This window comes from Amblyomma americanum, chromosome 1, assembly GCF_052857255.1.
Source record: "Amblyomma americanum isolate KBUSLIRL-KWMA chromosome 1, ASM5285725v1, whole genome shotgun sequence".
NCBI classification, from domain to species: domain Eukaryota; kingdom Metazoa; phylum Arthropoda; class Arachnida; order Ixodida; family Ixodidae; genus Amblyomma; species Amblyomma americanum.
Window position 1 is genome coordinate 416,110,550 of NC_135497.1, and position 26,432 is coordinate 416,136,981.

Below are 26,432 nucleotides of genomic sequence, written 5' to 3' on the forward strand. Positions count from 1 at the left end.
TCCTTTCCCTGTTAATGAAAATTGCAGAACACTACGAGGAATATGAGCAAGGTTGACTTCGAGAGAACCATTGCAAAAAAATTCAAAGAAAAAAACACAAAAAACAAATTTGGTGTCGAGGCACTCGGCGCGTCTGACTCAAAATAACCTGGCGTTTATTGTCCAGATTATATAAAAGAGCGGTCCTCTTTGTTGTAGCCATGAATTGGTAATGGCTTAGGACGAGTTGGTCCTTTGCGAAGTAGGCAAAGACCACGTTTATTCCGCGACCGACGAAGCCCCTGCATGCAGCCGGCCGCAACTACGCGGACGCCCGTCCATCCAGGGCTGGCAGTGCCGCCCCGCGGAGAAACACGGCGGAGTCAGACGGTGCTTTAGGAGCCTTTGACCAGGAACGGAAAAAATAGACGAGGCTATGAGTCAGGTAATATGCCAAAGAAGCCAGTGAATGTAAGACCGCGGATCTGGATGCGACAGGTGCAGACGCCGATCGGCGTCACTACATGGCCACCTGCGGTGCAGATCACGAGTCCACGCCAAGGCGTCAGAACCTTACGCAGAGTTGTGGCGAGCTGCCTGCTCATCACAGAACAATCAGCGCCGGCATCGACTAGTGCGGTCACTTCATGACTGTCGGCGGTTACTAAAATTTCAGCAGCAATAATCGTTTGCAGCACGTCAGATCGGGTCGTCGCCGCTCGGGCCTTCGTGTCAAATCGTCGGGTGGAGGCTGTTGACTCTGTGCAGTGGAGGCGGCCCTACCCCCGGAGGACGCCGTCTTCAGTTTTCCCGGCGAGGGGACGTGCCTCTGAACTGACCAGAGGATGAGGGCCGACTGGGAGAAGCAAAGCGCCTCGGGGACGGCGATCACGATTGGCGCCGCTGAGAGGCCGGGACAGCATTTGAGTGGTCAGGTACTCCTCTATGTCCTGCGGTCACTCACCATAGCGCGGTGGAGGTGCGTCCGGTGGGAATCCTCTCAAACCCTTCTGCCGGTACAGGCAATTCCGCAGAATATGGCCGGGCTCCCCGCAGTGGTAGCAGAGCGGGCGATTGTTGGATGTTCGCCATACGTGCGCTTTTCTGAAAGGAGGGCACAGGTCCTGCTGCTGCTCGACGGGACGCAGATAACGATGGGGTGGTCGTGGTTCGGCAACGGGGCGAGCTTGCGGCGCGGGGGCATGTCGCCGCAAGGCATGGCTGTAGGACATCACGCGCGGCTCTTATAGTGGTGCTGGTGGTGGCTGCACCGCTCGCCGAATTTCGTCACGGAGGACATCGCCTGTAGAAGGTATGCTTGCCGATGGAGCATCCAAGTGGAGGTGTCGCAGTTCCTCGCGAACAATGCTCCGCACAAGCTCTCGCAGCGCCTCGTCCCCGGGGCCTGGCAAGGACGTGCAGTAGTGAGCGGCCGCTACATTTGCCTGACGGCCGTATTGGGCACTCCGTTCCTGTAATGAATGTTCCATGCTCGTAGCTTCCTTGGCGAAGGCGGCGACGGTTCTCGGAGGGTCGCGCATGACGCAAGCAAACAGCTGCTCCTTTACCCCACGCATAAGGTGCCGCACCTTTGTAGCTTCGGGCATGGCCGGGTCGGCCCGATTGAAGAGGCGGGTCATGTCCTCAATAAACATGGCCAGGCTCTCGTTGGACTGCTGTGACCTGGAGCGAAGGGCAATTTCAGCATTTTCCTTTCGCTCGTTTTAGCTGAATGTGGCGACCAGCTCACGACGAAAAGCTGCCCAGTTAGAAAAGGATGCCTCGTGGTTCTCTAACCACGTTTTCGCCGAGTCTTGCAGTGCGAAATAAACATTCATCAGCTTCCGCTCGTCGTCCTATTGGTTGAATGCAGCAACCCGGTCAAAACTTGCCAACCAATCTTCAACATCCTCGAACCGGTCGCCGTGGAAGGATGGTGGCGACCGAGGTGCGAGAAGGACGAACGGAGGGGCACTGCTGGAGTACTGACATGTCTGGCTGCCAGTGGTGGAAGTCATAGCTCGCACAGGCCTTTTCAGTGGCTCAAACTCCTGTTGCAGGCCTTGCTGGCGACGGCTAGCTTTCTGGACAGGTGAGGCGTCCGCGCGTAGGGGAGAAGCGTCAAGGATTTCGACGGGATCAGCGTACATGGGATGATACCCAGCACCACCGCCAAATGTCACCGACAAACGTAGCAGGACGCGGGAAGCAAAACCGTTTACTGGGCGAGGCTTGCCGAACAGCCGCGCACATTCGAGAGAAAGACGTTCGGCCACGCGCTGGGAGACAGGTTCGGCCACCAGTTGGCGCCGGCAGATTGTCTGCAATGTGGCAATATATATATATATATATATATATATATATATATATATATATATATATATATACAAGCAGAGAAAGCAAATGAAGTGAGGGGCTCGTCTGACAAACATATTGTTACGTGGTGGCAAGCCAAGGAAAGCACGACATGATGACAGAATGAAGATATGATTTAATGGCTCAAGGGCCTAGCGCGAGCACTGCGTCCCGCGCCACTGCACTCTTCTTCGTCTTCATAACATGACCCCGGTCCTACGAGCCATCGTCCCGATCGATTGCTAGAATTACGGTGAGGTGACGATGAGCATGGCCAGAAAGGGTAGAAGAAGATGAAAGGCTTGCCACGAAGATGAAGGAGATTGTCTGGTGGACGCTTGCATCCGGAGCTTCGGGTCCAGCGATCGGTCACCCACAGCCGAAGGTCAAGGGTTGAGGGATCGCCGCACAGCCTGGGCGGGGGTGCCGTCTTGGTTCGGGTCGTAGTCGGGTCATCGTGCGTCAGGTCCTGGTCGCCGTGTCTTTTGTTCGGGGCTGGGGACGGGGCGGGGGAAAACGGCTGGTCGGTTCTGGTCAGTTCGAGCTGGGGTTGGGCCGGGCGGCAGAGCCCAGGTCCCCTCGGCCGACGACGAAGGCGAGCAGAAGGCGGCGATGCTCCGGGGACTAGGATGACGATGAGTACCCAGCACCTCACACCAAATGTTACGAGGTGGCAAGCCAAGGAAAGCACGACATGATGACAGAATGAAGATATGATTTAATGGCTCAAGGGCCTAGCGCGAGCACTCCGTCCCGAGCCACTGCACTCTTCTTCGTCTTCATAACAATATTAAGGAAGCCAACAGTCACCGAAATCAAGGTGCATAGGGGAATATTTCTTTCTTTTTAATTTCTAGTGCCAATCAATCACTCTTTTTTCTAAAGAAGATACTTAGAAAGCAGCAGAAAAAACAAACATGCCGCCGGTGGGATCCGAACCCACGACCTCCGAATATCGCGTCCGGTGCTCTTACCAACTGAGCTACGGCGAAGGCTGTCGGATATGCTGCTTTCGTGGGTATTTATGTTTTCCTTGTAAGCGAAAGTTGAGAGTGTTCACCAGCGCCACCCTCGTCCATAGCGGTGGACGTAGCACGTCCTGTAATATCGCAAGTGTGACGTAGAACATCATCTAACTGCGAGGGCGGAAACTGTGCGAGAGCCCTCTTATGCTACCTATGGCATCAAGACTGCCAGAACCGAGACCCCCGTTAAGCTATTAGCAGAGGAAGCAAATGAAGTGAGGGGCTCGTTTGACAAACATATTAAGGAAGCCAACAGTCACCGAAATCAAGGTGCATAGGGGAATATATCTTTTTTTTTAATTCTAGTGCCAATCAATTACTTTTTTTTCTAAAGAAAATACTTATAAAGCAGCAGAAAAAACAACTGCTGCTTTATAAGTATTTTCTTTAGAAAAAAAAGTAATTGATTGGCACTAGAAATTAAAAATATATATATATTATATATATATATATATATATATATATATATATATATATATATATATATATATATATATATATATATATATATATATATATATATATATATATATATATATATATATATATATATATATATATATATATATATAAAGAGAATGACACAACTGATCACAGTTCTCCGAATGTTGTTGGTACGGAGCCCGCAGCTGAGAACTGTGAAACATCGTGTGGGTACACAAATGTGGTGAATTTTTCACAAAAGGTTCTCACGCCTTCCCAGCTGAGCCTCCTATCCAAAGGTTTAACTTTTTGCCCACAATCTGGTAAGTTCAATGAGTTTCAACTCTTTCAGGATCTGGACAATTTCGCACGAAACCTCCGCCTCAGGGAGTATTTTCACGAGCACACCAGCGACAGACAACAAACGATACCCACTGTCTCATATAAGTTGTGGACACCGAGCGAAAAACGCGATAGACACCTTGATATATATATATCTGCGGTGCAGTAGGATATCATCAAGGCGTACGGAAAACAACGTCCGGTCCGTAGCAATCTTTCGAACAAGGAACGACAGGCTTTGGAAACGTTGCGTAAAGACGAAAACAATGTAATTAAACCGGCTGACAAGGGTGGAGCTGTAGTAATCCTGGACAAATCAGAATATTTAAATGAAGGCCACCGCCAGCTTAACGATGCTCAGTTCTACAGGAAACTTCCGAACGACCTCACAAGTCAACTAGTCATAGTAATAGAGGACACGCTTGCTGGACTCGCTAAGAACGGTAAAATAAGTGCGGCAATGTCAAAATAAATGTTTCCGAGCAATCCAGCTCCCGGCCGGTTTTATCTCCTCCCTAAAATACACAAGGCCAACCATCCTGGCCGTCCAATCGTGTCCAGCAATGGGGCTGTGACGGAGAACATATCTAATTTTATCAACTTTCTCATCAAGGACATCCCTCCCAGTTTTCCTTCTTACATAAAGGACACAAGTCATTTCCTTCGGGAGATTTCCAACTTGACAATCCGCACAGGAGGCCTTCTAGCGACTATGGATGTTTGCTCCCTGTATACAAACATCCCGCACGCCGACGGCATAGCAGCAACGCTAGCAGCCTTCGAAAGCTCAAATTCTTCGGTAGATTTGTACAATGAAGCTCTTTCCGTCCTTCTTGAACTGGTCCTAAATTCGAACAATTTTGAGTTTCATGGTGAGCACTACCTCCAAATGAGCGGTACTGCGATGGGCACAAAAATGGCACCTAACTACACCGGAATCTTCATGGCGTCACTAGAAATTGCGTTCCTTGAGGAACAGCAAAAAAAAAACACTTTTCTATAAGCGTTTCCTGGACGACATATTTCTTGTATGGGAACATGATGAGGCAAGCCTGTTGGAATTCGTAGCTCATTTTAATGCCCTGCACCCCTCAATCCGGTTCACGAACAGTATCTCCGACTCGAGAATTAATTTTCTCGACGTGGAGATATCGGTAGACGGTAACTGCCTTTCGACTACACTATACAAAAAGCCCACGGATAGGCAGCAATATCTTCATTTCCAGAGTAGCCATCCGAAACACTGCAAAACAAGCATTCCATACTCTCAGGCGCACAGATACCGAAGAATATGTTCTACAACAGAGGAATTTGACCAACATACAAGGACTATCAAAGCCGCTCTGTCAAGACAGAAATACCACGGGGAAATAGTCGATGACGCGATTGAACGCGCTCGCAACCTAGAGCGCACATCTCTCTTGGCAGAAAACAAGGTCAAAGACGACAGCAAAACAAACTTAATCCTTACATTCTCCTCAACGGCTCCCAGAGTAAGTAACATACTAAGCCGTCATTTTAATACAATCAGACAAAGTAATAAGTTGTCACTAATATTCAAGGAACCGCCCAGAGTGGTGTACCGCCGGGACAAGAACCTGGGAGACTTGCTTGTCAATGCGAAAACAAAGAACTCTACCCAGGGTGGGTGCCACCCATGCGGAAAACCTCAATGCAAAGTCTGTCCGCACAATTTAGACACCAAACTGGCAATATCCAAGTTCGACAACTTTGTGTTTCACATAAGCGAAGACCTCGACTTCGACTCAAGCAATGTGATTTACAAACTTCATTGTGAGGTGTGTGGACAAGAGTATATTGGTCAGACCAAGACATCATTTCGCTTCCGCTTTCACAACCACAAAGCTCATGTGTCATCATTACCCAGCTTACCCCTTTCCAAGCACCTGCGTTTTCCACTCCACAGTTTCGAAAACATCCGCGTCATCCTTCTCCAGTCCGGGTTCCCTAGCACCTATTACAGGGAACAAAGGGAGTCATACCTCATTCACAAGTTTGACACGTTCTCCCATGGCATGAACGCTACTCCTGGGAGGCTGTCCTGCTTGAGGGAGGCAACGTAGGAAATTTCACCCGTCATAGGATTTGGACCGCATTATAAATCAAAATACTCCGGATGTTGTTTTTGACAACTTCAACCAAGCTCTAAATGGTTGGGAATGTAGCTGTTTATTTTGTCAGCAATCTCCTTCGTTCAACTTACAGCCAGCTTCCATTTTCTATCTGGAATAGACACCTATATTCTAGCTCTATCACCTAGCCCACTGGGACCACGCGGCAGCCCCGCGGGCCGCAAACCTTTCACGGTTTCCGCACACATGTATTGTTATTATTTTCTCCTTTTTTTAACTTCCGTTTGATAAACTTTATGTATTCTGCGCTATGTCTTCCGCGCCTTATTCAATCTCATTAACCATTTGGTATTTGTTTGGCGCCACATTCTGTTCATTTTTTGTGTGCGTTAATATTTTCTTCTTTTAAAGTTCTTTTGTGCTAATAATTTTTCTGCTCTTTTTCCTTTTCGTTTTCTCTCCCAAATTCCTCTCTGCCTTCTCATTGCCCACTCGGGCTTCTCTCAATATTTGTTATCTTTTTCCCCCATGGCTGCCACTTTTTCACGGGAAGCGCACTGCCGGACACGGGTTTAAACCGCCTAGTATATTTATGGGAAGAAGTGCACCAGGATGTCTGGTAGAAAAACCCCGACGGAAGGGCCTACCGAAGAAAAGAAGCAAAGATACGCATACGACACGGTTGCAGGTTGCCGCTGCGGCGCGCAACAAGTGTCTCTCGTGCGCGTCCCCAGCAAGCGTCTCAGACCCGCCGCGGTGGCTCAGTGGTTAGGGCGCTCGACTACTGAGCCGGAGTTCCCGGGTTCGAACCCGACCGCCGCGGCTGCGTTTTTATGGAGGAAAAACGCTAAGGCGCCCGTGTGCTGTGCGATGTCAGTGCACGTTAAAGATCCCCAGGTGGTCGAAATTAATCCGGAGCCCTCCACTACGGCACCTATTTCTTCCTTTCTTCTTTCACTCCCTCCCTTATCCCTTCCCATACGGCGCGGTTCAGGTGTCCAACGATATATGAGACAGATACTGCGCCATTTCCTTTCCCCCAAAAACCAATTATTATTATTATTATTAAGCGTCTCAGGATACCTGATACGGGCCGCCCGCGCGGACCCGGCGGCGTCTTGCGGGAGTGTCGTAGAGAGAGGGGATGGGAGTGCGGCCTGCCGGTGCGCCGAGAGCCGTGTTTAACGCTCCTTTCCCTTTTCTACCGCTGTTCAAATTCGTTGTCTTTTCTACTCCTTTACTATTTCCACCTCCCCGTTTTGCTCGGCGTTTTTCTGTTTTATTCAGCCACTGCCCCTGTGAGAGCTGCTGCGCGGTCCATTATACGGCCCCTTGCCCCCACTCTCAAGTTTGCTTTGAGGGCGGAGTTTATACATCCTCGCCCGCTTTGTGTCCTTATATTGACAAGACCGTTTCATTGTAAGCCTGCCCTGACGAAGGGAATACCATTTCCGAAACTGTTGGCACAATAAACCTTTAAAACGAACAGTCGCGTTTGTCATATTACTGTACTTACACACACACACACACACACACACACACACACACACACACACACACACACACACACACACACACACACACACACACACACACACACACACACACACACACACACACACACACACACACACACACACACACACACACACACACACACACACACACACACACACACACACACACACACGCGCGCACGCACACACACACACACACACACACACACACACACACACACACACACACACACACACACATATATATATATATATATATATATATATATATATATATATATATATATATATATATATATATATATATATATATATATATACTTACTCGACTGCTGATAGCATAAGTGAAGAGTTGAAATACATTTGAAGAAACATAATTTATTTATAAAAGTAACACTTATTAAATTAAAGATTCTTCAAAATGTACTTCAACAGTTTACTTGTGTATATATATATATATATATATATATATATATATATATATATATATATATATATATATATATATATATATATATATATATATATATATATATATATCAGCAGACAAGTTAAAGGAAATGAGGGGACCGTTTGACAAATTTATGAAGGGAGCCAACAGTCACCAAAACCAAGGTGCATAGGGGAACGTTAATTTTTTTTTTAATGTGTTATGCTTATCAGTGGGATAATAATTCTTAGATTAATAAATCGCTTAAAGAAAATTACTTATAAAGCAGCAGAAAAAACAACTATGCCGCCGGTGGGATCCGAACCCACGACCTCCGAATATCGCGTCCGGTGCTCAGTTGGTAAGAGCACCGGACGCGATATTCGGAGGTCGTGGGTCCCTGGAGGCATGGCAAGCATGCTGCAGTGGTTCAACGCCGGCGTCAACCGCCCGTTCAATGTGAAGTTTTGACATTTTCACGCCGAGTAGATGGTAGGGAGCGCTCATGAAACGACGCCGACTAGGCGACTGAACAGGGCATCTATTCCACAAGTCTGCACGTGAATTTTGAACGCGTGGCGATATTTGTCGGCTGATATGATCTAGAAGAGGTTTAGGGTGACCAACATTTCTTACTCCATGGACGGCACGAAGGATGACCATTTCTGGGAGCACGCTGATGAGGTAAGGTCATCGGGCAGCAACGAGAGCGAACGCTGCGAGGAATAGTGAATAAAAGTGTTGCTACCTTTGTCGCCAGCTGCTGCCTTATTCTGTTAAGAAGTTGCAGCAACGCTACCATGTTTCTACGGGCATTCTATGATGGTTGAAGGCCTGACCTGTGTAAGGTTCGCACCCGAGCAAAAAGCTGCTGAAAAAATCATTGCTTGTCTTACATGTGTTTGGTTTGGTTTGGTTTATGGGGCTTTAACGTCCCAAATCGACTCAGGCTGAGAGACGCCGTAGTGAAGGGCTCCGGTAATTTCGACCACCTTGGGTTCTTTAACGTGCACTGACATCGCACAGCACACGGGCCTCTAGAATTTCGCCTCCATCGAAATTCGACCACCACAGCCGGGATTGAGCCCGCGTCTTTCGGGTCAGCAGCCGAGCGCCATAACCACTGAGCCACCGCGGCGGTTTCTCTTACATGTGTGAATACGGTAAATAGTGATAACCACATTTCTTTCCCGTTAACATACAAATAGGCGTCGCTAGAAACCGTTGACATGGGTTATGCGGAGACGTCAAATTATTTCCCCGCTTCTCTTTAGGTCAAGCGATTCGGTTTTATGCGTGAGTATATTTAGGCGAACACGGGAAGTTTGGCTGGGGAAATGTTGGCGAGTTCTAGTCTTAAGCACTGTTGTACTTATGTATGCGCCTATATTTGAGCAATAGCACCCTGAAAAGCAACAGTGCCGTTCACGTCTGGTCCTTCTGAGAATCTCTTCGTCCGGCCCGGAACCTAACTTTATATCGCCTGTATACCCTTATCAAGAAATGACAATGCTCAATTGGTAGCACATACGTATGACAGAAACGTTTGGACTAACATATTACAGGGCCTCAAGGAAAAACCATAGCATGCCATGCCAACTGAAATGATGTAATGCTGGGCTGCTGGCTCTGCACGGTGCGACCTAAGATTGAAAAGTGGTGTACGTGGCGCACAGAAAGCTAAATCCGCTGATGGTTGCGTCGGGGAACCAGGAGTAACTTAGTTTCATGCTGATGCCATAAATTATTCTAATGATGAAGTAATTTTAGACCGCTGTACACAAGCAGGTAATTTCAATCAAGAACCTGTAGATCGTTTATCTGAAACGCAAATTGTCGCAATACTATGAAACCTCGTTATAACGAAACGGATTATAGCGAAATAATGGATGCAACGAAGGATTGATGATTCCCATTAGAAGCTCGGTCAACACGGGCTATAACGAAGTAATCGCCGGGGCCCTTCAACTATGTCATAACGAGGGTCAAATAAAGTTAAAAATTATTCAGTACAGTTTTCCATAGCAGGTAACCAACCAATAATTCGAAAACTGTATGCCACTAATAAAGCAAATTGCAAATGGCAGTAAATTCGAGAAGATAAATTTATTCTCAATGATTTTTCTATGTTCTGTACGAAATATGCGAGGTCAGACAAGCGTTTTTTTTTTTCAGATCGTGGGGAACACTCAGTATAATGCTGCGTTATGCAAACCGCCTGATTTGTATTACAACTTCTTGCGCAATTTCTAGCGTCTGCAAGGCTAAGTAAATTATCTGAACTAATTATTAAGCTATAATTAGCATTCCCGATCTGCGGGCGTCACCAATTCTGCCTTAGTGCGCCGTCCACAACAAGTACTGGTTCTTGTTTTATCCCATGTTCCCATCACGTGAGGGACCCAGTGCAATAGAGTTAAGAATTTATCATGATTTAAGAATTTATCATCAGTATATTTTCAATTCTAGATGTTTCATCGGGCTTATTAGTGATTGTGTATAACATGTCCGTATGTAGGACTTTTTGTTAATCTCTCCAAACATTGTTCCCCTCCGCCAATAACTTGAATATACATTGCTTGGGTGCCGCCGCGGTGGCTGAGTGGTTATGGCGCTCGGCTGCTGGCCCGAAAGACGCTGGTTCGATCCCGGCCGCGGTGTTCGAATTTCGATGGAGGCAAAATTCTAGAGACCCGTGTACTGCGCAATGTCAGCGCACGTTAAAGAACCCCAGGTGGCCGAAATTTCCGGAGCCCTTCACTACGGCGCCCCTCATAGCCTGAGTCGCTTTGGGACGTTAAACACGCATAAATCAAATCAAACATTGCTTGGGCCGACCGGTCTTTATTTTGTGAGTGTGCTGTGATCCGACTTCATTAGTTTAGTTCATTGGTCTATTTTTTAGTGTCGCAATGTAAACACTCTTCGCAAGTATCGTTGAAATGGCCGACTACTAGCCGCTGGCATTGGTGTCATACAGCAAACATAGTTATGCTCCTCTACCGTCATCCCGCTCTGCGTGTGTACGGTATAGCCGTCCAAATGCAGTACACCTGTTCACACTTGCTGGCTCTGGTGGAACGTAAGCGCAGCGGATGGGGCACAAGAGAAGCGTTCACTTGCGCCTGAATGCTTTATTAGAGACTAAGAGACACGCTGAACTAATCTCGTGAACTTGTGGCAGTGACAGTGCATCTCTGAAGATATATTCAGTGTTTTCTGCAGTAAGATTTCGGTTGTGATACAGTGCTTGCCTTCTGCTTTTTTCTGTCTCTCGTTCTTCGGGCTGTTATTTGGCCACGAGTTTCCAGTTCACCTAGGCGTGAATCCTGCTGAACTACCTGCCTCTGCTTTCTTCCTTCAAGAGGTTTCCTTAATGATAGGAAAAAATAGGAAGACCCTTCCGCCTCGCGAAAGAAAGAAAGAAAGGAAGAAAGAAAGAAAGAAAGAAAGAAAGAAAGAAAGAAAGAAAGAAAGAAAGAAAGAAAGAAAGAAAGAAAGAAAGAAAGAAAGAAAGAAAGAAAGAAAGAAAGAAAGAAAGAAAGAAAAGAGATACTCGACAGGAGGAGGCAGGCTCGACAGTTCACTGTGCGCACGGAAACCGCAGAAGGCGTAGGCGTTCATTAGAGGCGCTATACAGAGCGCTGCGCCGCCGCGGGGAAAATTTTCCTTCGCAATTCGACGTCCCTGTTGTCACGTTCGCGCCGGTGCCGCGCGCAGACCTTCTTTGCTCGTTCACGTTCGCCGAGCAGCCCGCGTGAAGTGCTGGAGTTGGATATGCGCACGTCGCTTTTCGCGCGGTCCCCGTTCGGTACGACGCCGCCTCATTTGGCGGCCGCGCAACGACCGGCGTGCAACACTAGTACCGCCGCTGTCTCGGCGTCGTTCACCGCCTCACGTCGCTCTTCCCCGTTTCTTTTTGTGCTTTCGCCCTGGGAGAAAAAAAATGGAAAGAAGCGTCCCTCGTTTGACATGCGCTCTTCCTCGCCTGAAAATTTGCGCAGGTAACAAATGGCGCGTTGTGGTCTACAATGAACAAGAAAAGTGACTTTGGCAAGGTGAAAAGCTGGGCTGGTTGGTGCATGATCTTGTGGCGGGAACAGCGCAGCAGGAGAAGACAAAGGGCGCGTGTACAGCGTCGTGTCCCGCCTGTCCCTTCTTTGTCTCGTGCTGCGCTGTTCCTGCCACAAGAAAAGCGACTTCAGTAGGAAGTTATCCAGGTGAGCTTACATTCACTGCTAGAAGGTGGGCGCATGTACCTTTTTCCTCGAGTAATTTGTAGATGTGCGGTTCTTGTTAGCGCTGTTTTAACGACTTCGAAGACTTTAATTCTCTAAGGGACTGAGACTACCAAGACTTTTTCTTCATTGAACACTTTAGCCACCTCAGCGAGAATAGAGTAATATTTCAATGTGTTGACAACAGAGTCTCAAAAGTGCGTCGAAGTGAGCAGACAGCTAGAACAGCTATAGTAAATTTTCAATAAGCCTAAAACATCCAGGCCTCGAAGACCGCAACTAGTCCTGTATATTTGAGCCCACTTTTGCTTCGCCGTTTTCTTCTTCCTTCCTACGTCTGCTCAGTGGCAGAGCTCAGTGCTCAGTGACAACTGCAGGTGAAGTTTTATAAACTTTTTTTAACAAAATACATTTTAACTCTTTCAGGCACCGCTCGCCATTTCTCTTCTCATATTTTTTTCTTTCGTCTTAACAGTTCATGCATTCATCCAGAAAGGCAATTAGTCCGGTTTTGAACGCTAGACGCCTACAGTAGTTGTTTTACGGGTGTGTACAAAATTTCATATAAAGTACCGCACTGGTTAGACATTTCAAGATCGGAACAATAGGATTTGTCCAGTGAGTACTCTAGGAATGAGGGATTTCATATGTTTATTTCGAACAATCATATTACGGTAAAAACGCAGAAGAAAAAAATTATCTTATTACTAATGATGACGCCTGTCTAGAAGAAAATGGCGAAGTAGTGCTACCAGGTTTATAATTCTCAAATGTATTAATTACTGCTTTCGCTAGTTGACATAACAAGGAACCCTATTGAGAATATAAAGGGGTGTAAATTCTCCCGAAGCAATGAAATCGCTGCTAGGTGTTACGCACTTTCAGAAAAAGTTGTGAATTACCGTAGTGAGCAATTATGAACAAGTCCATTTAAAGGTATAAGCACAGTCGGTCATTCCTGGGGAGGATGGTACACGGCCGCAGTCGTTCACGAGGGAAGACAGGTGAACGGTCTCACTTTTAAGGCACATAGCACAACCCACGCGGAGGAGGTAGCAATCGCCCTAGCCGCCTCCCACGCTCAATCTAAATTCACCATATCTGACTCGCGAGGGGCTTGCCAGAATTATGAACTGGGCTGGATAACGCCAACAGCGCAGCGAATACTTCGGGGAGCAGCTCCGGATCAGGACCCCACGACCCGATTTCTCATTTGGACCCCAGGCCACCAGGGCCTACCAGGCAATGAGGCCGCCAACGCGGTCGCCCGCGCACTCACTAACCGGGCCCCCGACGTAGAACCTACCGATCTGGACCAGGACTCCTATTCTCTGTTCACTTTCAAAGATATCTCCGCTTATTACCAGGACTCGCACCGTCAGTACCCTGATCCTCTCAAGGGGCTAGGGAAAGCGGACGAGAGAATATTGTTTAGACTTTTTACTAACACTCTACTGTACCTGGCAGTGCTCAAACATTTCAACACTCCTTTCTCTGGCCTCTACTCTTTCTGTGGGGAGGTTGCTGACACGTTCCACATGGTATGGGCATGCCAACACAATCCTTCTCCTCCGCCCCTAACCCCTTCCCCTACCCGAGTGGACTGGGAGGCGGCCCTGCTCAGCTGCCTGGACATACCGGCCCAACAAGCCCTAGTTCAGCGAGCTCGAGTGGCGGCTCAGACCAATGGGGTCCCTGAATAAGGGACTCCACCTAGTACTGTAAGGGCAGCGGCCCACTAGGGATTGCACCCCACGCAACCTCTCTGCAATATTCAAATAAATGCTTTCACCACCACCACCCAGTCAAAATTGGCATTGTTCAATCGGCTGCTGCAGCTTTCATCTTTCCGGCACTTGACTTTCTCGTGATTATTTCTCGGGGATTAGTTTTGCAAAAAATGACAGAGTATTGAAAGCGGAATTGTTCCTACGGTAAGAACACGCCAGCACTGACACCGCCAGCTCTAAGTGGACCGTGACAACCGAGGAACTTCAGCACGGTGGGGATATTCGGGGATGTTAAAAAAAAGAGAAAACAAAGGCCGCACCACACTTTATGTTGTTTTTTATATTTTTCTGAGAGTACCAATAAAAGGGGGTACGGCCAAAGCCGTTCACAGCGAGAAGCCGGTGGGCCACCTACACGACTACCAGGTTGGCTCCACCTTATATGTAAATGATCGGGACAACTCAAAGATGGTGGACAACGACGAAGCTGATATGAGCGACGTCGACGCTTTAAGCGGTTATCGAAATTCCTGTGCCCGTTCTGCCAATAGAGTTTGGGACCAATTTAAGTAAGCTAAACCATGCCGCACTGTTTGCAGCTCTTCACTCACTGCTGGGTACAGCGCAAACTCGCAGTTCATGAATTTCTTGAGGCACCGTTCTGCTAGTTACCTCCACAAAATATCAAACTGATGTCCTCCAGTAGTGCAATAAAATTGATGGCATAATTGTGCAAACACGACTGCCATTCTCCAATATGCAAAACATGTGTTACCAAAGGCGATGATGCACGCGGAGAAAGGTTTTCTCGCATAGTTAAAATTGTTAGGTGTGGCGTGGAGTCAACGGGAAATAAAAATGGACTGCACAGCCTGGCAATTCTGCTGTACTTCTATCCGCTGCTAACGCTCGGCGACCGGATAAAATTAACCTTCTGCTTAAAAATTAATAAAGGTGCGTCCATAAAGGTGCGTACATATTGTTTACCAACGGGTCGCACATGTTGTTAAGGCTTGCGCCAGGGAATAACGCTGCAAACGACGCCGAGGCGCGCACGACTTTGCCTTGTCCTTCATGCTAAATGCGGCGGTAACCAAGTAGCAAGGTAGAGTGGCTGCCCCTTCTGTGTCTGCTCGCTACGTCGTCGAAAAGTGTTTATTCCTCGAGAAAAATGCATCCAACAGCGAAATATGCGCTGATGGAGGTCTTTTCTCTGCGTTGGAGTAAGGTTTCAAGTAGCCGGTATAAAAGCTGCTTATGTTCCGGAGCGATCGGAGAAGAGCCAGACGCAACGACGCAGAGGAGTCTCCATGCACCACCACCGGCTTCCAACCCAGTGAAAATTGACCAGTGTGTGCCCGAACGCATGTCTACTGCGGATATTAAGATATGTGGCGCTCAGAATTAGGACACAAAAAAAGGACCTCTATGAGCTCTAACCTGTTCTTTTTTGACACCAGGCCTCCACCCATGGAATCTGTGCGCATGCATTGGCTGCACCACACCCAGCTCCCCGCGCCTCACCCTGACCCACGGAGGAAGACTATTTAGGAGTGGAAACTCCGCTCTCTGCGGCGACCAGAAAAGGTCACAAACCCGCGGAGCCACTATCATGCTGACGGTGCCTGGAAGCCTGGAACGAAATTACCGCCTTTCGGTTGCCAAAGAAACCGGTCGAGCGTGTTGCCCCCGTTCGGCCGCGCGCGTGACTTCTATTGAGGGCACTCTCGCGCGCATCTTTACCGCTGGTAGCCCGAAGAGCAGCTGGTGCTACGCTTCAACCATTTGAGCACAGTGAAAAATAAAACGCGTTTTTTTTTCATGGCCGCTATAAGATTATCTGTAGCGTCTAATTGTACGCAGGGCTTTTGTTTATCACCCGCGCGATGAGTTTGATGCGATGGGCATAAGCGCTGCTGGCATTCGTCGAAGGCAAACGCCTTCACGTTCGTCGAGTATGTGATCGCGCTAAGTTTCATCTGCTGGAGGAGAACGCGGGCGTCGTATGGCGCAGCGTTTATGACTACACTTCAGTCGAGAAGGCAACAAGCGGCTACAACTTCTCACCTTGACCACCTTGTCCCTGCAACACATGTAACCGCTTTTGCAATTTCGAACAAAACACCTGCGTCCCATCTTAGTCTAGCAAATTCCGAAGGAGGGGGCACTGCGCGTAGCAGCGCAGTTATTATTACAGCCCCCAACAGACACCGATAAGAACTGTTGCTGTTTGACTTAAGGGCGCAGAAATACAACGTCACGGCGTGCCCGCTGAAGCAAACACCCGTGTCGTCTGCTTGTCGTCTGCTTTGAGCGCGCGCCGGAGCCGCCTGGCCGGGCGCTGCATATTTTTTTTTCACTGCGGCTTCTACGAGGCGCCGCATGGCGCCGTCACTGCATACGACCCCGTCGGTACATGCAATTGTGACTTTATCTGGCCGCCTGCGCTCGCTCGCGCTGACGGGAGTTTCACCTCCTATATAGTCTTGCTCCTTGCCCAGACCTCACCGTATCTGGATCACACATTTTTTGTAAAATTCACACAAACACCCTCTTCACCCCTACCCGTCTCTACTTCCGTCGCCTCCGTACAAACCCCTCGTGCCATTCACCTTTATGAGACTTTAGAACACTGTCTCTTCTCATGCTCTGTCGCTGTTGTATCCCCCTCCCCCCATTTTTCGCACCCCTGTCGATGCATCTGGCGTGCCTGGCTGTCGCTGGCCCCACAGGACGGTCAGTTGGCCCTAATACGACAAGCTACTGCCACTGCCAGCGCTTATTATTGCGCAAATATACAGCGTTTTTATTTTACAGTCACTCGGCGCAGAAAGGTGGCGATGTATGGGGTTCTGCAAGAGCATTGCAATTGTTGCCCGCCTCCTCGAACCGTCTGCGGTGAATTTAATGCCATTCATACATCCTGGGGTATCCGGAATACGAATTTTCATGGACGGCAACTAGACACCGTTGACAATTTGGACCTTTGTGTTGGCAATGATGGAAGCCCCACTTTCTTTCGGCGTCGGGCCTCAGCCTCTGCGTTATAGACCGGACGGTGCATTCCATTAACGTTCGGATCAAATGGACCATTGCTGCTAATGACCATATTCATGCTTTTGTGTATGCTGCCAGTTTCTTCCACGTGGTTCAAGGATCAGTCATGCTGTCAACCGGGACAAGTAAAGAGATCTATACCTCGAGATATTATTGAAATCCTTGGGAGAAAATTGGCGGTACCTTTCATAGTCACTTTATCATACCATTTCCCGGCTCCAGATCTGGAGCTGAGCAAACTCTTCGCAGCACGGAGGGCGGAGCGGCAACTCGTGTGGAAGAATGAAGAGGGGGCAACGAAGACGACATTTAACAGGCTGAACTCTCCAACTTGACGGCACACTGACAAGTTGTGAGCACCGCACTGCAACTTTTTTGCACTAGTTTGACTGTATTCTCTCCGATAACAAGAATACGTCGAGTCACTGGAAGTATTGTCGGTGAATCTCGTCCATTCAAACTTTTTATACTTTTCGCTTTGCGCAAATAGACGCTCATTGTGTGCTTGGGCACGGAATTTGTGGATGCTTTTGTGCCTTCTCCTGCTACAGCTTCATCGGCCATCAACGCCCCGTTGACTTTTAGAAAATAGCAGATAGCCCTAGGGTGTCTTTTGTTTGCATTTCTCTGCGTAGCAGGAGATTTCGTGCAAGTTTCTGATGCATGCCATCGCACGCAGGCACCCTGGGCAATGAAGTGGCTTCTCGTCAGTGAAGTGCTGTTTGCTGAGCCAACAAAAAGGTTCGTTGCAATGTTAAGCGGTTCTTCAAAAATACGAAGTCTGTGTTGTCGTTGAGAGTAGGTGTACGCCTGAAATACATTGCAAGAAAGGCTTTCTAGGAGAACGGTAAACTGAGAAAGTTGGTAGACTTCCATATTTACAACCAACGTTACAATTGACTAGACAGAGGAGCCAGCCATCTGCGCTCTTATTGACTGAAAAAAAAAATGAAGCTGCTTGATAGAGGAGAGCAATCCACGATTATGATCCGCATGTGCACCAAGCGTTTATAGACAAACACCCATCTGTGACGTAAGCAAGATGAGTTGGTGCTGCTGTCGACAGCTGGGCCGGCTCGGGATGAAAAGTAGGACTAGCACCCTTAGGAATAAATGTAAAAAAAAGTTTTTGAAGCCGTTTACCCGTTACGCAGCGAATAACCTATGATTCCGTACCTTTGTGAAAAACAAGCAAGAGCATCTATATAGAACAGACCCTGAAAGTATGAAACGTTATTTCAAAGCGGGTGTATTTTCAAAACACCGCGATACGTCGCGCGTGAGAGTGGCCCTCGACTGCGGGCACGGAGTGTGAGCACGACCCACAGAAACACATGTAAGGAAAACTTTCTGAAATATTTCCCGTCTCCCAGACTACTCATGGAGAAGGCCATCGGTTTAACAGTTGTCAGATGAATTAAAGAAGAGTGTGACAAAGTATTCTACGTCATCTCGAATCTATAACTTTAAAATTACACGATGAATGCGTTTTAAAGCCGTACAAACCCCCAAAGGCGATCAGTCCGCTGGGTGTTTCCCTGCATTGCTCACTCTTCTCATGCAGCTCGACATGCTGCCGCATGAGATACATTTCCTCGCAAACACTGCCGTTCAAATCAGACGCCTAGACGTTTCCGTTCCTCTGTATTTTGCCTTCGAAAACACTTAACAAGCAGCGACTGTAGTACACCGACAGAGGCACGTTGTATTTATGTCTGTGTAGAAGCGAGCGGCTCCTTTTAATAATGCGAAAGCATTAGATGGCTCACTTTCAAGGTCATACCCGCAAAAAAGTGCCCGCAAGAAACGGCGCCATGTGACGTCACGAGCCGACGAGTCACGCGACGAAGATGATGACGTCACAAAATTAATCAATGCTAACAAATATAATTAGGTAACGCTAAGACTAATTAGTACAATTAGTGATGACATCTAGTGAGTTTGACGTCATACAAGGTCACGTGACAGCGATGTATTGATAGATAAAGAGGAGGAGGGAAAGGCAGGGATGTTAACCAGAAAGGGGTTCTGGTTGGCTACCCTGCACTGGGGAAGAGGAATTAGGGGACTAAAAGGAGGAAGAGAGAAGGGGCAAAAGGCATAACACACACACACACACACACACACACACACACACACACACACACACACACACACACACACACACACACACACACACACACACACACACACACACACACACACACGCACAACACTGTCACAATTTGTCGCTCAATCCAGTCGCTCTCAAGTAGGGAAAGAGTACCTTGTATGCCTTGAGGGCATTCGACTGCTGTGGCCACGGATCGAGGATCTTTTGCTCTCTTAATGGGCGAGGAACGAGGCGGTCCAGGGCACAACACAGTGTATGTCTTGCACTCGCAAATGCAGGACACTCACAGAGATGAGCGATGGTCTCCTCACAACCACAGCTTTCACAGGCAGGACTGTCGGCCATCCACATCCGGAAAGCATAGTGGTTGGTAAAAGCAACACCGATCCATAAAGGGCATAACAATGTTGCTTCGCGACGTGCTTAGTTATGTGGAAGACGAAGGCGCAGTCCACGGTCCAGTGCCTTGAGGCGCAGGTTGCAAAAGTCTCCCGTGTTCCACGCTGAAAGTGTGAGCTCCAGTGCCAAAGGGCGAAGCCCACACGCAGCGTCAGGTCTTGATATTGGTATCCTCACTGGAAGTCCGTCGTTGTGAGCAGAACGCGCAGCCGCATCGGTCTGGTGATTTCCGTTAATACCACAGTGTCCTGGCAGCCATTGAAAAATGATGTCATTACCTTTGGATATGGTGCCGTGGTACAATAGACGGATCTCAGCAACAAGTTGTTCGTGCGGCCCGGCGGCGTAGCGCAGCTTGCAGGGCTTGAAAGGCTGCTTTAGAGTCGGTGAAAACCGTCCTGTCATATGGAGGTTCTTCACTGATGAACTCGACCGCAGCCCGTAAGGCTGCGAGTTCCGCACCAGTTGAAGATGTTGGATAGGTCGTCTTCACTTTCATGAAGATGGATCTGACCGGTATCACCAGCAACTCCGCAGAGCTTGTCGAGTGATACTGATCCATCTGTGTAAACATGTATGCGGTGACTGTGGTAAGAATGCAGGTGATTCAATGTCAGTTGTTTGAGAGCGGGCAGTGATACACCAGCTTTCTTCGTAATGCCAGAAATATAGAGGTGAACCCGAGGTTCATGAAGACTCCATGAGGGTGAGCACGGTCTTGACGCAGGGGTGAATTCCGACGGAAGATATGCGCGATGGGCTTGAATGACTTTCGCTAATGCAGTACGCGGCATAATTATTGGGAGTGTTGCAAGGGGATGACAAGGAACCCGTGTGAGGTGCCGAATATGTGTTCTCATGGTGTCAACAGCAATGTATGTAGTAACAGGATGTTCCCGGGCAACAAGAACAGTTGCTGCTGCTGATGCACATTTAGGCAGTCCAAGGCAGATACGGAGAGCTTGCACTTGCACAATTTGGAGAGTCTTGATAATTGTCTTTCTAATGGAACTGAATATCGAGACACTGTACCGCATGTAGCCCAGAAATAAGGAACGGTACAGTTGTAGCATCGACCGCACTGATGCGCCCCAGGACTTTCCCCCGAGGAAGGAAAGGACGTGGACAATCGCAATTAGTCTTTCGCATGTCGTAGATATGTGGACTCCACGAGACGTTCCTGTCGATGACAACACCAAAGAATCTGTGGCTTCTCTCATCGGGAATGGCTTCGCCATTGATGTGAATGGTGTAACGTGACATTATTTTGCGTGTGAACGCCACAAGTGAACACTTTTCGGTCGAAATGTTCAGGCCCTGCAAGCGAAGATAAGATGTCAATATTCATGTCGCCTTTTGAAGTCTTGCACAAACTTGAGGACGGTTCACCCCTCATGCCCAAATGCAGATATTATCTGCATATACAGAGATCTGAGCAGATTGTGGCAATACGTCGACCAGGCCGATGAGAGCAAGGCTGAAGGAAACTGGGCTCAGCACTCCACCCTGAGGGAATCCGCGCGAATTTCGGTGTAAGGACGTTGGTCCGTCCACAGTCAGGACAAAAAACGACCTCTCTAATAAATAGCTGCGTATCCAGCTGAACGTGCGCCTCCGATCTCAGCAGCTTCCATTGCGTCCAAAATGGCCTGATGCGCGTTATGTTCTCGTACGTGCCCTTGATCTCCAAAAACAATGCCACGGTCGATCTTTTCAAACTTTTGCTGCGTTGCACCGACGTTACAAGGTCAACCACGTTGCGATAGAAGAGCGGCCCCGTCGGAACCCTGACATGAAGGTTGGATAAATCTGATATCGCTCCAAGTACCATTCCAGGCGTGTGAGCAGCATTCTTTCCTTGATTTTGCCGACGCAGCTGGCGAGTGCAATTGGATGGTATGATGAAAGGTCGAGCGGTGATTTCCCCGGTTTAAGAAGTGGCACCAGACGACTGGTCTTCCAAACATGAGGAACTATGCCAGCAGTCCATGACTTGTTATAAGTGTCCAAAGGAGCCCATCGAACTTCTTGGCCAAGGTTGGCAAGCGCGGAGTACGTCACACCAAGGGGTCCTGCTGATGACCTTCTACAACAAGCCAGCGCATCATCAAGTCCTTCCATGGAGAATAGTACATCCATCCGAGAATCCCGTGAGGGTGGAACATTGTTGCCGTGCAACGTTGCGCCCGGATTCGGAGGGCCTGTTATTCTTGCGCAGAAATCTCCAGCTACCTCAACCACACTGCGCCTTTGGTGGAGCGCTACGGATTTGAACGGGTAGCGCTGTTGAGTGTACGTGCGATGACCCCGAATTACACTTCAAACGCGTGACAAAGGCTTCCGTGTATCAAGTGTTTGGCAAAATGTCCTCCAGCAGTGCCTGAATTCTGCGCTGAATCTTCTTCTGTATGCGCCTAGCATCTCTTAGGTCTAGGCGTGACTTTTTGCGCCGGTATCTGCGCACAGCCCTGCGCCGTTGCGATCGCAGTCGCTGCAATTCGAAGTCAAAATTGGTGTCGTTAGCGATAGGGTTAAAGGGGCAGGTGGCGTGTTCCATGGACTCCTTAATTTTTGTTCATGACCGGTAGAGAAGCCCTCTATGCAAGCAGCCTCCATAAGTAATTTAAAAACTGTCCAGTCAATGCGCTGCCTACACGTGGCTGGGGAAAGTGTGGAATGGCCGGTAATAATCAGATAGGTTGGGATATGGTCGCTGCCATGGGTTTCTACATCCGAAAACACCGGGCGCTGTTGGTAAGGCACTGTGAAACGAAAGTCAATTCCAAGCAGCTGCTAGAAGTCACCCCTTGAATATAGGTCGGGCTTCCGTCATTAAGGCACTGGAAGTCATGGTCAAAAAAAGACAGCGATGTAATTTGCCATAAAACATATAGTCACGTGACGACACTGTAATATGACATCACACCTAATCACGTGACCACGATGTAATTTCTCGTCATACCAGGCCCCCATCCACCCCCCTTCCAGCCCCATTTCCAGATCCACATGGATCCTACATTACTACACGTGCGCGCATGACGCATTACAGAGTGCCAACAACCCGGTCCACATTAATGACATTCGAATTGTCCAGCAGGTAAACGTGCCAGTTCTCATGTATGACATACTGTAAAGATCGTGCAATGACACATGTTTTGACTCTCGAAATGATGGCGATGATGATGATGCTAACAGTGCATCCTTATGAGCCCGGGGAAGTCTAATATAGCACTACCGAATTGAAAGTTGCCAGAAAATTGATTAAATATTGTACATTACCCAGCAACCGAAGACAATTATTGTGTGGGAAAATAGGAATACCTGCAGCTAATGATTAAGGATGATGATGTTGACGTTCCTTGGAGATCAAGACCTTTCCCCGTTTCCGCCACTTCCCTCCAGGTGGCGACGGAAATGGTTTCGAAGACTCGGTGAACCCGCGGCATTTTGAAAGAAAGCGCTGGATTACGCCTTCGAACACTGTGCCAACTATTAAAATGACACGGGTCAGAACAACTGGCCTAGAGCGGGCAGCATGAACCACTCTCTCTGTCAAGAGCACCATGGCTCCCCGCTCAAATTTCCCCGTAGCGAAATCCTTAAACGAGCGCCCCCCCCCCCCCCCCCATGAAAAAAACAGCGCCTAAATACCCATACACCTGAACAGAATTCTGGGTACCATTTAGCCAACCAGTCTGAGGTAAGCTGCTTTAGGCCAATCACTTGTTTCCTTCAAAACTGAACTAATCAATGGTAAGCCAGCATCCTCGACATTTTTTAACCACAAGCACCGCGCGAGCATTCTGCGAAGTCTTTTAAGGTGTACGATGGGTCTCTGCAAAATAGTTAAAGGAAAGATAACGTGTACTGCCTGGTCGCTGCAAGGCAGTCCGCAAATCTAACTGATCCCATACGAGAAAAGACAAAAAAAGAGAAAGATTATAAACATACAGACAAAAATCGCACACTAAAAACTATGGGGACATGCCCTGAAGCCCCCTGAGTTTGCTTTCCTGCGAGGCACCGTGCAGCAGCGGTCTCACCTCTAGGCTGAGCGCGTTCCCTTGTGAGTTACATTAACTGGCAAGAGAGGGCGCCAGCATCGCTGCGCGGAGACTGCCAAAGCCCGCGCGCGGGAGGGGGGCTTCGGCTGGGATGATGGGCGCGAGCGGACGCGTCGCTCGTGGCTCCGCTCTTCGCCGGCGGGGCGAGGAAGCGACGGGGAGACAGCCTCCCGTACTCGTCCCGTCCGGCCTTCGGAGTATATATCCTTGCCCTAGCGCGGGCGAACATTCGCTCGGAACCTTGCTGGTAAGTCGGACGACCTCGATTCATTAGCGTACCTTGTTGCTAGCTGGCGTTATTGTTGCTGTAGCAATAAATGCCTGTTTGTGTCAGCCAATGTGTCGTTCTTTTGTTCCCCCTGAGCAAGGCCCGCCGTGGTCGGCGAGCGCTCGGTAGCGTACGCGATCACGGGGTGGGGTCCGGGCGGCTTTGAACCGCGTCAGCCGCGATTGAGTGGGGAGAACGTACTTATCTTCCCCATTCAACCCCACATCTGGCAGCCCAACGTGGGGCCTGCTCTTGGAACATTGGACGACTGTCGGTTCGGTTCGGGGAACGCTCCCTGTCCGGACTTGACAAGTGCTAGGCCTGGAGTGAATTTTGATCGCTAGGACCTGCGGCGTGCTTTCTTGAGTGCGAGTATTGCGCTGCAGCATGCTTGAACTTTTCGACATGCTCAGCACATTTTTCCCTGGAGTTTCTTCGTGAGAATCACTTGGTCCGCATCGAGGGAGCGCGAGGCCTAGCGCCCGCGGAGTCGCCGAGCCCGAAGCGAGTGAGTACGGAAGCCGCGTGGGTGGTCCGAGTTTCTGTATATATTTTCTCTGTCTCTTTTTCGACTCTGGGAGTCGCGGCTCCGGGAGCCGGGTGGCCTGGGGCCACGGGTGCCGCTACGAGCTCGCTGGTATTGCAGCTCGGCACCGGGCGCTCCGACACCGTCCGATACGGTGGGCGCCGACCGCTCAGAAGCTGCTTTGTGCAGTGAGCGGGGTAGGACCACCCCACAAAGCTGACGTCTCGCGGCTGCGCGCACATAACCCGTTTCGGGTCTTTGTGGCGGTCACGGTCGTAGTCAGTGGTAGTTAGGCCTGAGGCTTTTTGGAGCTGCCTGCACCACGTTAAAAGAGACACGACCACCGGACCGTGTCGTAGAGAGGGGGCGCACTTTGCTGCCCGCCCGTTTTTTTTGTTTGTAATCTCGCACGAACTGAGCAGTCTCGTTCAACTCAGGAAAGGGCTTTGTTCACTCGAACTTTGCGTTTGCTCAGCCGCCGACACGTTTTGCTAGCGAGTTAGGCATTGTGCCACGAGGCCCTTGCGGATGCCGTTTCCCCTTCCGTGACCTAAGTTAAAGGTACGCCGAGAGCGTTTCGGCAATTTTGCAGATTCGGTGGAGCCACCCAGGCTTGCTGTCCGATGCACATCGTCTCGCTGCCACCTGCTGCGACGGAGCGGCCTGTATCCTGTTCGCCGCATCCATCCGGGGCAGCTGTGGCGAGACCAGTCACCTCCGGCTGCTGCTGCCCTGGCTACTATTGCAGGATCCTGGCCTGCAGTTTTCCCACCGGCCTTCGATTCGCGGGCCTGCGGAGACCTTCACGCCGCCTTCGGAAAAGCGCGGAAGTCTGCGTGGACGCTGTCGGCGTGACCTCGCTGCAAGACGTGCCTCAAGGACATGATGACCAGGAGACTCCTCCATAGCATGTACTTTCAGGCGCGTGGGTCTATTTAAGGTTGGGGTGATGTGGGGACCTGCCCTGTAGCCCCCTGAGTTTGCTTTCCCGCGAGGCACCGTGCAGCGGCGGTCTCACCTCGAGGCTGAGCGCGTTCCCTTGTGAGTTACATTAACTGGCAAGAGAGGGCGCCAGCATCGCTGCGCGCAGACTGCCAAAGCCCGCGCGCGGGAGTGGGGGGGGGGGGCTTCGGCTGGGATCGTCGGCCTGAGCGGACGCGTCGCTAGGGGCTACGCTCTTCGCCGGCGGGGCGAGGAAGCGACGGGGAGATAGGCTCCCGTACTCGTCCCGTCCGGCCTTCGGAGTATATATCCCTTGCCCTAGCGCGGGCGAACATTCGCTCGGAACCTTGCTGGTGAGTCGGACGACCTTGATTCATTAGCGTACCTTGTTGCTAGCTGGCGTTATTGTTTCTTTAGCAATAAATGCCTGTTTGTGTCAGCCAATGTGTCGTTCCTTTGTTCCCCCAGAGCAAGGCCCACCGTGGTCGGCGAGCGCTCGGTAGCGTACGCGATCACGGGGTGGGGTCCGGGCGGCTTTGAACCGTGTCAGCCGCGATTGAGTGGGGAGAACGTACTTATCTCCCCATTCAAACCCCACAAAACAGAAGCTAACAACAGTGGGCAACATTAAACGTCATATTAGAAGGTTTGAAACAGCGACTCAGCAGCACAGCGCGAGCATGTAATCAGTTCCAGTCACACATATTCTTAAAAAAAAGAAAAGGAGTTAGCTATCACAGCACCATACATTCATTATAGTTTGAACTTTTTCCCGCGGTTTTATGCAGGCAAAACGCTAATGCGCCCGTGTGCTGTGCGATGTCAGTGCACGTTAAAGATCCCCAGGTGGTCGAAATTATTTCGGAGCCCTCCACTACGGCACCTCTTATTTTCTTCTTTCACTCCCTCCTTATCCCTTCCCTTACGGCAT